The 14,513-nt window shown below is 39.3% G+C and overlaps 1 pseudogene across 1 annotated transcript; it reads right to left on the reverse strand.

Annotated features, from left to right (window-relative positions):
• Nucleotides 1-2,520: 2,520 nt before the first annotated feature.
• On the reverse strand, nt 2,521-14,191 carry LOC123780241 (interferon-gamma-inducible GTPase 10-like; annotated as a pseudogene). Its single transcript, XR_015724628.1, has 2 exons — nt 14,007-14,191; nt 2,521-4,008 (listed from the first exon to the last, which is right to left on the reverse strand). The product of XR_015724628.1 is annotated as an interferon-gamma-inducible GTPase 10-like (transcript).
• Nucleotides 14,192-14,513: the final 322 nt, after the last annotated feature.

Genomic DNA, 14,513 nt, shown 5'->3' on the forward strand with positions numbered 1-14,513 from the left:
AATTATCATACGGTTTCACTCATTTATGGAACATAAGAAGTAGGAAGATCAGTAGGGGAAGAAAGGGAAGAAGAAAGGGGGGTAAACAGAAGGGGGAATGAACCATGAGAGACTATGGACTCTAGGAAACAAACTGAGGGCTTCAGGGGGTGGGGAAATAGGATAGGCTGGTGATGGGTATTAAGGAGGGCACGTATTGCATGGTGCACTAAGTGTTATATGCAAGTCATGAATCATGGAACTTTGCATCAAAAACTGGTGATGTACTGTATGGTGACTAACATAATATAATAAAAAATATTATTAAAAAACTAGGGATGTACTGTATGGTGACCTACATAATAAAAATTTTATTATAAAATTAAAAAACTAAAAAATAAAATGTATAAAAAAACCAAAAAAATTTACATTTTTCAAAAAAAGGCATCCAGCTGACCAAAAGACACATGAAAAGATGTTCAACATCACTCATTATCAAGGAAAGGTAAATCATAACTTCAGTGATATACAACTTGCATTCCTCAGAATGGCTAAAATCAGAAATACAACAAACAGGTGGTATTGGTGAGAATGTAGAGAAAGGGGAACCCTCTTGCACCATTGGTAGAAATGCAAACTGGTGCAGACACTCTGGAAAAAGTATGGAGGTTCCTCAAAAAGGTAAAAATAGAAGTACCCAATGATGCAGCACTATTAGGTATGTGCCCAAAGATTAGAAAAATATTAATTAAAAGGGATACATGCAACCCAATGTTCATAGCAGCATTATCTACGAAAGCCAAATAGTAGAAACAGTGCACATGTCCATTAACTGATCAATGGATTAAGAAGATATGATATATAGATAAAGATATATATACAATGAAATATACTCAGCCATAAAACAGAATGAAGTCTTGCCATTTGCAATGACATGGATGAGGACAGAGCTATGTTAAGTGAAATAAGTTGCTCAAAGAAGACAAATATCATTGGAAGTTAAGAGACAAAACAAAGAACTTCTCAAACTCAATACACGAGAAACACACAAACAAATGATAAAATGGGCAGAAGATATGAACAGACACTTTTCCAATGAGGACATACAAATGGCTAACAGACACATGAAAAAATGTTCAAAATCATTAGCCATCAGGGAAATTCAAATAAAAACCACACTAAGATACCAGCTTACACCAGTTAGAATGGCAAAAATTAACAAGGCAGGAAACAGCAATTGCTGGAGAGGCTGTGGAGAAAGGGGATCCCTCCTAGATTGTTGGTGGGAATGCAGGTTGGTGCAGCCACTCTGGAAAACAGTGTGGAGGTCCCTTAAAAAGTTAAAAATTAAGCTACCCTATGACCCAGCCATTGCACTACCGGGTATTTACCCCAAAGATACAGACATAGTGAAGAGAAGGGCCCTGTGCACCCTAATGTTCATAGCAGCTCTGTCCACAATAGCTAAATCATGGAAGGAGCTGAGATGCCCTTCAACAGATGGCTGGATTAAGAAGTTGTGGTCCATATATACAATGGAATATTATTCAGCTATCAAAAAGAACGATTTCTCAACATTTGCTGCAACATGGACGGGACTGGAGGAGATAATGCTAAGTGAAATAAGTCAAGCAGAGAAAGACAATTATCATATGGTTTCTCTCATCTATGGAATATAAGAACTAGGAAGATCAGTAGGAGAAGAAAGGGATAAAGAAAGGGGGGGTAATCAGAAGGGGGAATGAAGCATGAGAGACTATGGACTCTGAGAAACAAACTGAGGGCTTCAGAGGGGAAGGAGGTGGGGGAATGGGATAGGCTGGTGATGGGTGGTAGGGAGGGCATGTATTGCATGGTGCACTGGGTGTTATACGCAACTAATGAATCATAGAACTTTACATCAAAAACTAGGGATGTACTGTATGGTGACTAACATAATAAAATAAAATATATTTTTAAAAAGAGACAAAACAAATAAGCAACGTGAAAAAAAGAGACAAAGAAAGGAAAACCAAGAAACAGACATTTAAATATACAGAACAAAATAATGAAGACTAGATTAAGAAGATGTGGCCCATATATACAATGGAATTTTACTAAGCCATTGTAAATGGGGGGATGGGTTAAATAAGAGATGGGAATTAAGGAGTGTCCTTTTTGTGATGAGCACTGGGTGTTACATGGATCTGATGAATCACTATATTGTACACCTGAAACTAATATTACACTTCATGTTCCTTAATTGGAATTTAAATAAAAAGTTGAAGAAAAAGAATTTATGGATTTATAACAAAATGTCAGGAACACCAAAGATGCACTACATATGCATTTATTTAAAAATTAATTTTTCAGAACCCACTATATGCATAGCCATTTTTTACTAACATATCAGTAGAAAGACCAGTGCTGTGTATGACATAACCATCACACAAGGAGTTATTCTCTCCACCAAGCAGAAAATTCCAGATTACTGTCCTTCATTTTTCCCAAAATAATCATATGAAGGAAGGATTCTTTAGAGTTCATTGCTCTCACTGTCCAATAATAGTCACTAAATTTGTGGCTTGTTGAAGAGTGTATTATGGAAATGTCTGTGATACCCTTGAGAGCAGTGGGTCAGAATGCTGAAAGGAAGACCTAAGTCATCTTTCCAGGCACCAGTGCCATGCCAACACTCAGAATAATTCAGGAGCTGGCTGCCTCACTTTTCCCATTTTCATTTCGGACATCTGGAGGTAGATAGGCTTGCCCAGGGTCCTCAGAGTCTTTGAAAATCTCCTTTTTTAAGAAGAACTTTCGCATCACTCGCCACAGTCTCAAGGAAATAATTTTGCAAACTGTAAATCTTGGCAAAGTAAAGACCAGCAGCAAGGGGTCCTCCACTAACAGAGCAGAATTTTTCCACATATCTCAACAGTTTTTCACCTAAGGACTCATCATCCTTCTCAACTGATAGCAAATGGAGAGACTTAAGGTTTCCTTTGAGTTTCTCCACTGACACATGCAAGTCCTTGGCCATGATTTTCAGGGATGCATCATCCAGCCCAAAGTAAACCCTGTAGAGGGTTAAAGCGTCCTTTAAAGTCTCCACATCATTATCACTGATGTAGCCCATGAAAGGGACAGTGGCCAATGCTCCAGCCTTCATGGCCTCTAGCCAGACCCTCTGTTTAAGGGAATCCCTCTTCCGGTCAATGGTTACCTCAGTAATATTCGGCAGGTGTTGCATAAAGATGTGGCGCTTCTGGGCTGGGAGCTCCCTCAGAAGGGTAGTCTCCAGGCTTGGGAAATCATAGTGAGCCAACTCAAAGCTGGAGACTAAGAAGACCTGAGCATTACTCACATTGGCCTTCTGAAGTCGAGTAACACAGTCATTGCGGATCCTTTGCAGGATTTCATGTTCATTGAATTTGTTGGGTTGACTCCTTTTTTGATTATATAAATCACTGTCTACTTTAGTTCGGACAAAGTAGAAATTCTTCTTCATTTTTTCAATTGCTACAGCCAGTTGTGCATCATTGATTTTGAAGCGTGTAGCAGAGATGATAATAAAGAAGTCATACTCCCTAAATTTCATTTTCTCCAGATAGTCATGAGGCTGAAAGTTAGTGGTCCCTGTGCCAGGCAGGTCCCATAATGTTACATTGGGAAACTTTGGGTGTTTGTATGGTGTTCTCTTAAAGGTTGTCTCTACTGGGCCAGTAGGAGCAGCCCCTTCATCCTCATCCCCCACTCCCCGCAGGGCATTGATGAAGGTGGACTTTCCTGTCCCAGACTCCCCAGTCACAGCAATGCTCAGTGGGGCATTATCAATCTCTCTCAATGCATCACTGATTGCAGAAACTGCACTCGGAAGGTCCCCCTCCTTCAGTCTTGATTGAATTGACTCGATGGTTTCCTGAGAGATGATTTTGCTTTCCACCTTGAAGTCCTTAAAAAACTTGTCAAAGCTGGAGGCCAAATCACCACCCTTTGTATGAGAGACTGTGGAAGAGGAGGACTGACCCATGGCTGGAGCAGTAGAAGGCACTATAGGGAGGAGAGAAGAGAGAAGGAAAAATAGTTAGTATACCAAGGGGTGGATTGGGCTGTGCTGTTGGGGACAGGTATAAGGTCAGTCCTGGGCACAACGTTATATCCAGCATCCCTTCTCTTTCTGTCCAGACATTGTGTGGACTTCTGATCTGGATGTAAAGTTTGCCCTTGCTCAGTCTCTTCCCTTATCTTGGAAAGCCCTTCTTCTTTAAGATACTCTTCATTCTTGCAGACTGATTTTAAAGACTGATTCTTCTTTCCAAACTTTCCTGCCCACATTTTTCTTTGTTTACCTTGCTTTAGCTTTATTTATTTGTAATGTTATGAAAATAACACTTCTTCATGGTGACAAATCTGAAACAGCACCAGCACTTACCCCCACACCCTTCCCACCTGTGCTGTGGGACCCTCCAGAAATTCCACTTCCGATAACCTTCAACACCACCATGAGACCTTGGTTCTCATACGAGGTAGCTAAATAAGGATGAGTGGCACCTTTCCTTCTCAGGAATGATACTATATATCTTCATTAGGAGACAGAAAATTTTAATGATTGGCAATGTGTTTTCTTTTATTTAGAAGGTATGTTGGCTCATGAAATAAGGTGTTAAAAGGACTCTCTATTTTTCTGGTAGTAGATACAGCAGGAGGCATGGATTTCCATGTTCTAAAAAGTCATGCTGGACTATCTACCTGGACTTGCTATGAAGCACTCCAGCTATCCTGAGGCCCCACCCATCACTTGCTTCATGTCTGTGCATAAAAGGGAACAGAAACCCTATGGGAGAGACAAGCCACATGGAGGACTGACTGGTATATAAAGTATTATTGATGGAAAAGGTGGTGTGAGCAAAAACTGAAGTAGGACTTGAGTAGAATGTTGTAAGAAGTCAGCCATGATAAGGAGGTTCCTTTGTCACCTTTCCTGATGTCAATCAAACTGAGCTTGTTCTGGAGTCCTGGACCTATTTGAGCATGAAGGATTATAATACCTTGAGAAGTGGGCACCAAGGAAATCATATACTCAGGACTAAATGGGATGTGAAATATTTGTATACTATCTCCTAAGGGAATTCATAGTGCCTGGCTTGAGAAGATTTAATAAACACATGCCTATGTGTCTGGACAACTGGGTCCCTTTAAGGTTTCTGGGCTGAAAATAGCCAGATTCTTGTTGTGGTTCAATGTACCAATCCAGGGAGTAAATGTTTGACTTAGTAGACACATTTAACGTTGGAGGTCATGCATTCCACACACTCCCTGCCTGCATGCACATCAGGAGCACAGCTTGTTCCAATCACACGACACTCCCTATGCCATTGTCCTAATTATTACAGCTTCACTTTCCTTCTTGTTTTTCTTATTCCCTTGTTGTATTGATAATATTCACATTAAACGTGGAGGCAGAATCTGGCTCTGGACTTTTCATCACTAGACCATCTAGTCCCCAGGCCCTCTCCTTTCTCCTACTAAGGTGTCTGGAGTAATCTTCTCATTTGTTGCCTCAGGGTCTGCTGGACAAACCTGACAGAGAACAGAGCTTTTAGATCAGGAAGCAAGTCACTTCAAGTCTCCACTGATGTCTAGGCAGCATGCAGCCTGGAGAGGTGTCCTTTGGCTAAAATGAGGGATCAGACACATCCTCCAAGGGCTTCCTGGTAGCCATAGGCTGCAGCCCAGGAGAGGTTGGCAAAAGATATTTTGGAGAAAATTATTCAGACCAAGTGTACATTATCTGGACTGGCACACATATGAATGGGGCATGCAGACTTTCTCCTTAGAAGAGAAAACTGGGGGGAGGGTGCATAGCTTGTCAAGGGTGAAAGAGGCAGCTATTAAACAACCAGGAATCATGGTGCCAACACCTCTGACTACCCAGCAGGAATATTCCTCACATTCAGAAGAATGGAAATCTTGAGCATGTGGCATGTGCAGGGCCAACCCATTGCTGTGTGGAGAGCAAACACGATCACCCCTTTGGACAACAGGCAGTGCACAAAGCAGAATGAGCAAGCCTGAGTGTGAAGGAGGCATACACAATCAGGGACTCAAGGAGGAGCCAGCAAGGTGAGACATCAACCCTATCAGGTGTGGTCTCATGCCTGTGCATTCTCAGGCGATGTGAGGTGGGGGGGAAGAGGAGAGTGCGGAAATCTCTGACTGAGACAAGTCCTGAGGAATAGAACATATACAGCAAAAGGAAACCAAATGACAGGGAGGGAAGGGCAAACAGATGGGGACAGCAAAATCCTGTGTGCTGAGCAAATTTCAACCTCAAAAAAGCCATGCCCTATTGTTAAGGTTCCACACCTCACCTGATGTTATATGTGATGTTCTGTTATTTATTATTTTCTGCTGTGACAATGCAGGGGTAGCAGGGTCAGAGCACTTTACGGTATCCCTGGGAGCTTGTATTCCAACCTCTGGTAATGTGTCTTCCTCAGGTGTGGTAGAAATGGGAGGGAATGTGAGAAATCCATGCCAGTAAAACTTAGATGTGCATCTATACATACATTCCTCATCTCATCCTCTCAACAACATGACTCACAGTCTTTATAGTTCTATGGTGCGATGTGTTAAGAAGAAAGCCACAGGGCCCTAATGGAGCCACTTAAGTTAATGCCCCAAGTCAGTAAAACAAAGCTTAATACCTAACAGTTGTTTCAACCTCCAGGGATGTAATCTTTCAGTAACCAACATGGCATTTTCCCAGTCAGCACTAAAAACTACACTGACAGATCCCCTTCTCTCCCCTAGGAGGGCAAGCTTGGTGAAAACAATGGATTCTTTTCTACTTTCTCTCTGTACTTAAAAACTTTTCCTTTTTGGTAGCTCGATGGAGCTCCTTTCTTTTTGCTGGGTGGGATACTGTCTGATTCATAAACCATTGAATGAATCAAATTAGGTCTTTAGAATATACTTGGTTGAATTTCATGTCTTAACAGATTTGGTGGTAGTGTCTAGATCCAGCCAAGATCGGGCACTATCAGGGTAGTATGGCCATAAACCAGTGTCTAGATCCAAAGCAAACTGTATTTGGGGACTACAAGAAACACAGGTGTGGTGTCCCAGGAGTCCTTTTGAGTTCATGATCTTTCTCAACATTTCTAAGGGCCATTGGTTAAGTCCATCTTGCTTTGAGCTCTGCTCTTTTTTTGCATTAGAACTCCTGATTGAATTGCCTTTCAAGTCCAGGGTAATGGATCACTCTGTCACTGACACTGAAGACTCTGAAAGAGTACCAGCCCTTAGCCCTAGGTTCAAACCACAGGTTCACATTGGAATCCCATCCCCAGTTCCAGTCCATAGTCTGTATTTACTGCTCTTTGCTGGCTTAGTCTGTTCCCCTCTTCCTGTCTGCAGGCTTCATTTTTGGAACCTTCTGGTTTAGTCCATGATGGACATTGGTGGTGATGTGTAGAAGACACTCTATTGGACAGTCCACAGTAACTTCTAAACCTAGTCCTTGGTTCTGAACTCAGATCTCAAGTTGGGAACTGTTGACTGCAGCTACAGTTCTCCATGTGTGTAATCAGGCTGCAGTCCTCATTCTTGGAGGTCTGCTCGTTCATTCCTTGTCCCAGGCCCTAGTTATCTGGGTACTGCTGGTGTCCATAGTTCCACTAGCTCAGTACTGTTGGTTTCTGTTAATGTGTACATGAGGTTAAGCCTTAGTCTAAAGAAAAATAGTAAATAAATAAATGAATACATAAATAAACAAAAAAAACAAATAAATGGGAGCTTTAAAATCCAGAGTTAAGTGCTCTACCCTCCAGCACATTATTTTACATGATTCTGCAAGCTATAAGCATCTACAAGACTCTTTTGTGTCCCTAAAACTTGGCTTGGTAAGTGTCAGGTTGGGGGCCACAAAGTAAGGCCAAACAACGTGAGCCCCTTGTTACTAGAGAGGTTGGACAGAAATCTGGGTTAAACTCCATTTACAGCTAGGGTCCTACCAAACTGCTGCCAGTCCTCAGGGGAATTACAACCTAGAATTACAGTGGCCTTTATGAAGAACATTCCAATTAGACAAGATCACTTAGGAAGTGCACTTAAAAGCAAAACCTTCAAAATTCCAAAAATAGTTTAAAGTGTCACTGCAAAAAAGCTGGTAAAAAAAGAAATGAAGTATATAATAGAAAAGACTATAAGACTAATGTAAGTTTTACTGCTTTCCACTATCCTCCTTTATTTGAATACTCATCTAAGTTATCCTGTATCTGTACTGCCTTGACAGAAACCATCAACAAAAGTCAGCTCTAGAGGTAATTCAAAGTTCACCTATTCTATTGCCAACCCCAAAACTTTCCCTGTGTATCTCAAAGGACTTGTGAGGTATTGGTCTTAGGAAATCCAAATCCTTTCTGGAGGAACTTGCATTCTTTCTCTGCCCCGTAAACTTATACATATTATCGTGTCTTTGAAATATAAACACACCCACAATTGCCTGAGACTGAGGGGGAAAAAAGAGAAAGAGGCCTTTCTATAATACAAATTGTACCCAAAATCTGGCAGAGCCTCCTAAAGATTAATTCCAGTGATAAACACAAATCTTAAAAATCCTTTCCACAAAAATTAGGAGCTATAAGGACTTTGTGTGTTTGTGTGTCTATATATATCTGGAGGGTTTTATTGTAAAAGAGCTCTATTTAGTTGGTTTGATGCAGGCACTTGTATGAACTGAGCATTCTAAAACTCTCAGAAAGATGGACACTAACCTAAATGTTGTTCAAGTTCATGTGATCTGGTAAAATATTCAGTATTAAAGCTAATTTAAAACTGTTAGTTTAAGAAAAGTAAACATTATGAGCATTAAAATTATGAACCTTAAAATTGACATTTTTATTCTACCTCTGTTTACTTAAAGTCAAATAAATAAATTGATGTTTTCTCTGTTACAAAAACATTTTAATAGGTTGGGAGAACAATAAAGTGGGATTTATTCATGGGGTACAAGGGTGGTTTAATATTTACAGAATAATCAATGTGATGTATTACATCAATAAGAGAAAAGATAACAACCACATGTCATTTCAATAGATTCAAAAAATTCTACTTTAATAAAGTAGAACATCCATTTATGATAAAAACCCTAACAAAGTAGGTCTAATGGGAACATACTTCAACAGAATAAAAGTCTGATATGAAAAACCCACAGTGAACATCATACTCAACAGAGAAAACTGAGAGCATTTACCATAAGGTCAGGAACAAGACAAGGATGTCCCCTTTCCACACTTGTATTCAACACAGTACTGGAAGTCCTACCAACAGCAATCAGACAACATAAAGACATAAAAGGCATCCAGATTGGTAAGGAAGAAGTAAAACTCTCACTATTTGCAGACAACATGATAGTACATATAGAAAACCCTAAAGAGTCCACCCCAAAAATCTAGAACATGTAAATGAATTGAGTAAATATTCAGGATACAAAATTTATATACAGAAATCTGTTGCATTCCTGTACACTAATAATGAAGCAACAGAAAGATAAATTAAGAAAATAATCCCATTTACAATTGCAACAAAAACAATAAAATATCTAGGAATAAACTTAATCGAAGTGGTGAAAGAGCTGTACGCTGAAAACTATAAAACTTTGACAAAAGAAATTCAAGGCAATGAAAAGAAATGGAAAGACATTCTATATTCATGGGTAGGAAGACCAAATATTGTTAAAATGTCTATACTACCAAAGAAATCTTCAGATAGTGCAAACACTATCATCAAAATAATAACAGCAATTTTCCCAGAACTGGAACAAACAATTTTAAAATTTGTATGGAACCAAAAAAGACCTTGCATAGCCAAAGAAATCTTAAAAAAGAAAAACAAAACAAAACAACAAAACAGAAAAAATCCTGGAAACATCACAATTCCTGACATCAAGTTATATTAAAAAGCTGTAGTAATCAAAACTGTATGCTTGTTGTGATAAGCACTGGGTTTTGTATGTAAGTGTGTAAATGTTGAATCACTGAACTGTACACCTGAAAATAATATTACACTGTATGTTAACTAACTGGAATTTAAATTAAAAAAGAAAAAAAATAGGATGATATTGGCATAAAAATAGATATGTGGTTCAATGGAACAGAATAGAAAACCCAGGAATGAGCCCACAATTATATGGTCAATTAATCTTTGAGAAAGCAGGAAAGGATGTCCATTGGAAAAAGACAGTCTCTTCAACAAATGGTGTTGGGGAAACTGGACAGCCACATGCAAAAGAATGAAATTGGACCACTTTCTTATATCATACACAAAAATAAATTCAAAATGGATTAAAGACCAAAATGTAAAACCTGAAACCATAAAAATTCTAGAAGAGAACACAGCCTGTAAAGTCTCTGACATTGGCCATAGCCACACTTTTCTGGATAGGTCTCCTGAAGCAAAGAAAATCAAAGCAAAAATAAGCTATTGGGACTACATGAAAGAAAAGCCTCTGCACAGCAAAGGAAACTATCAACAAAACTAAAAAGCAACCTAAGGAATGGGAGAAGATATTTGCAAATGATATATCTGGTAAAGAATTAGCATACAAGGGGCACCTGGGTGGCTCTGTCGGTTAAACATCAGACTCTTGATTTTGCTTCAGGTCATGATCTTAGGTTCGTAAGATCAAGTCCTGCATTGGGCTCCCTCATAGCACAGAGTCAGCTTGAGATTCTCTCCTCCCTCTGCCACTCCCCCTGCTTCCACACATGTTCTCTCTCTAAAAAAATAAATAAAATCTTTTTATAAAAGCCTTTTAAAAAAAGAATTAGTATACAAAATATATGAGGCACTGATACAACTCGACACCTAAAAAACAAATAACCCAATTAAAAAAATGAGCAGAAGACATGAGCAGACATTTTGCCAAAAAAGACATCCAGATGGCCAACACACACATGAAAAGATAAACATCATCATTAATCACCAGGGAAATGCAAATCAAAATTAAAATGAGATACCGTACACATGTCAGAATGGCTAAAATGAACAACCAGGAAACAAGAGGGTGTTGGTGAGGGTGTGGAGATAAAGCACGCTGGTACACAGTTCTGGGAATGCAAACTGGTGCAGCCACTGTGGATAAGAGTATGCAGGGTCTGCAAAAAGTTAAAATAGAACTACCCAACCATCCAGTGATTGGACTTCTGGGTTTTACCCCCAAAATAGAAAACTACTAATTCAAAGGGATACAAGCACCCTTCTGTTTACTGCAGCATTATTTACAATAGTCAAATTAAGGAAGCTGCCAAAGTGTCTGTTGATAGATGAGTGGATAAAGAAGATGTGATATATATTATTCAGCCATAGAAAGAATGAAATCTTGCCATTCATAATGACATGGATGGAGCTTGAGAGTATCATGCTAAGTGAAATAAGTCAGTCAGACATAGACAAATACCCTACGATTTCAATCGTATGTGGAATTTAAGAAACAAAACTAATGAGCAAAGGGAAAAAAATAGACGGAGAGAGACAAACCAAGAAATAGACTGTTAACTATAGAGAACAAACTGATGGTTACCGAGGGGAGGTGAGTGAGGGATGAATGAAACAGGTGATGGGGATTAAAGAGTACACTTATGATGAGGACTACCGAGTAATGTATAGAACTGTTGAATCATTATATTGCACACTTGAAATTAATATAACACTGTATGTTAACTATACTGGCATTAAAATTAAAAGCCTAATAAAAAATAAAAATATCTTGGGAGAATAATTGACTTTGATGTCTTATGATGTGTGATTACTCCTTTTATGGGTAATCCAAGCATAACTGTTAAGAACAAGAATATTGAATAAATGCATAAATAAAGTTTCTAAAAATTGTGGGTGAACTTGTAGGGGCTGCTCTATGGTTCACTTCTTAGGCCGTGTGACTCTTGATCTTGGAGTTGTAAGTCCAAGCCCCATGTTAGGTGTAGAACTTACTTAAGAAAAACAAAATATTAGGTAAACTTTTAAATAGTTTCCAAAATCTTTCTGCTAAACTGAAATCGTAAAGTTTTGCTGAGTTAGATTAAGTAATGATTTAAGTTAAATTCATTAAATATTTAGATCATTTCCCAATAACATAAAATAATGAAACATTAATTACTAAATTTAGTTTTCTCTAATTTTGGCTTTTTTATTAAACATAAACATAGGTCTGTTGGTAAAGTTTTTTGGAGTCCTTTATTGGAAGGTGTACTATAGAGAAAGCACATTTGTGGAAATTATAAAATGTTTTCCTAAATTTGCCAATCTAAAGAAGGCTGGTGTAACACACAGTTAACTCATGCTTACTATTAGTTCTCACTAGCAATTAAAGTTTCTAAGGGCCAAGAACTCTAATTAATGTATGTGGCTAGAACTAGTAAAAATAAAAAAGGAAATATCTCTGAATGAAAGAGAAGGAAAAAAAATGTATGTGGACTGAAGATGCACTTTTTTTGAGTCAGAAGAAAGTTGCAAAAAGGTTGTGAAAAAGGAATCTTTGGAAAGGAATTTTATGCATGTTGGTACTGACTCACATTGGAATGAGTAAATTTTAATACAAAAGTAAGCTGGCGCGAAATTAGAATTTGGTTTCTTGCCTGTCAAAAGGACAAAGATTTGATGGTTATTTTAAACATTTGATCTACTTTTGGTAACAGGTTGGAATGTTCCCCTTCTATTTAAGTGATCTTCCTAGAAAACAAACATCCTGTGTTTTATGTTCTATCTGCATAAGTATATAAGCGTTCTAGAAATTATGTGAAATTCCTGGAAATTTGACACATCCTAGCGTAATGTTATAACTTCTAATTACTCTGTTACCTTCTGAAATTGCTGTCATCAAAACTGAGGCTCACTCTAAAAGGACTGAACCAGAGTATCAGGAAAATGCCCCAGCTGACTCTCATTTAAAAGCAGCCAGCGAAAATTCCTATAAAGATTGTGGCACATGTGGATGACATCCCTTCTGCTGCTGCAAAAATGCCCCTCGTTGTGAGATTTCTGCCATTCTGATGTCAGGATAACGTGGCAATACTCTGTTTCTGAATCAGAGAAAACATGATGGGTAACCAATGGCTCTAAGTTGAACAGTCAGGGTTTTAGGAAACACAAGACAGCTGCTTGATTCTTCTTGACTCACTAGCAAACACCTTTTTTGTTGTTTTTCATTCCTTCACCCATCAGAGTGCACTTAAGATGATCCAAACTATGGCTAGACAGTGGAAGGGAGACTTCTATAAAACTGTGGGAACAGTTTACCAGCAATGTCTGACTTGTCAGACCCATTATCTTGCAAAAATTATTTTTGCCCCCAGAGGACTCACACCTCCTCCTTTGAGAGACACTTGAACACCCACAGCTGGTCTTTATTCAGTTATCACCTAGCCTGGGTTACCAATGTGTTCTTCTTACTGTGTGTGTGTTTTCCAGTTAGGATGAAGCTTTGCCCTGAGTCAAAGCTGATGCCCTCACAGTGGTAAAGGACCTGTTAATGATTTCTTTCTTTTTCTCTTCCTCTCTTCCTTTAAAAGCATTTACTTTCCTACCGCTCAGAGGAACGCCTTCTTATTTGCTATATAAATGCTGCCTAATTAATGAATCATTTAATAAAGCTAATCACTATTTTAAAATTTATTTATTTGAACTTTGCCATTAATAGAAAATACATGCAATGTCTCCCCAGGGAAAGGTATTTAGGCATGAGATGGGGGGAGGGGGTCTGATGCAGAAGCTCTTGGGGAAAAGCCCCTATCCACTGACAGCCCTGACATTCACATGATCCTTCTGTAGTACACAGGCACAATGTCTGTTCTCCAACTTTCCTCTGAAAATGTCCCAAATAGTTAAATGCTCTAACTGGATTAAACCATGCACCAGCCATCCTGCCCCTCAGACTTCCAAGTCCACAGCACTCAAAATTGAGCATGCAGACTCTCCCAACCTCAGGCCTACAGATCTATAATTCTATTTTTAGACCTGTACTCCATCCAAAATGATTCCTTGCTTACCAGCTCCTGAAGGAAGAGAGACTTTTGGTGTCAGAGTTGAGCTCTGGACATGTCCCCGGGCAGCACAGGAAATGCTGAGCCTGGATGAAGGGCTCCCTGCAACCCACAGCAGGAGCACCCCTCTGCACACACTGGCCTTGCAATGCAAAGATTAAAGAGCGAGCGTGACCCCAAATGTCTACACTGCTTGTCAGGAGCGGGCAGGACTTAAATAATCTCTGCCTCTGCTCCACCCTCACAGGAATCTGGCCAATAGTAAGAAGGAGCCATCACATTACAGAACTCTGCATTTGTAAGAACAGAAAGTGAAATCAGAATTCTGAGGGCTCTTCTTCCCAGAAACACAGCCATTTTCAGGAAGTGAAACTGAAAGGCACCAGGGCCACTGATATGGTGCGGTTTTGGCATCATGAGTGAGAGGAGGGCACAGGATCCCAGGCAGGGGGCTTCTCCGTGACATCTTAGAGTCCACACTAACCAGGATAAGGGATCCAGGCCAGGAAGAAT

The sequence above is a fragment of the Ursus americanus genome, chromosome 5 (assembly GCF_024610735.1).
Source record: "Ursus americanus isolate L20-20 chromosome 5, mUrsAme1.1.p, whole genome shotgun sequence".
Taxonomy (NCBI): domain Eukaryota; kingdom Metazoa; phylum Chordata; class Mammalia; order Carnivora; family Ursidae; genus Ursus; species Ursus americanus.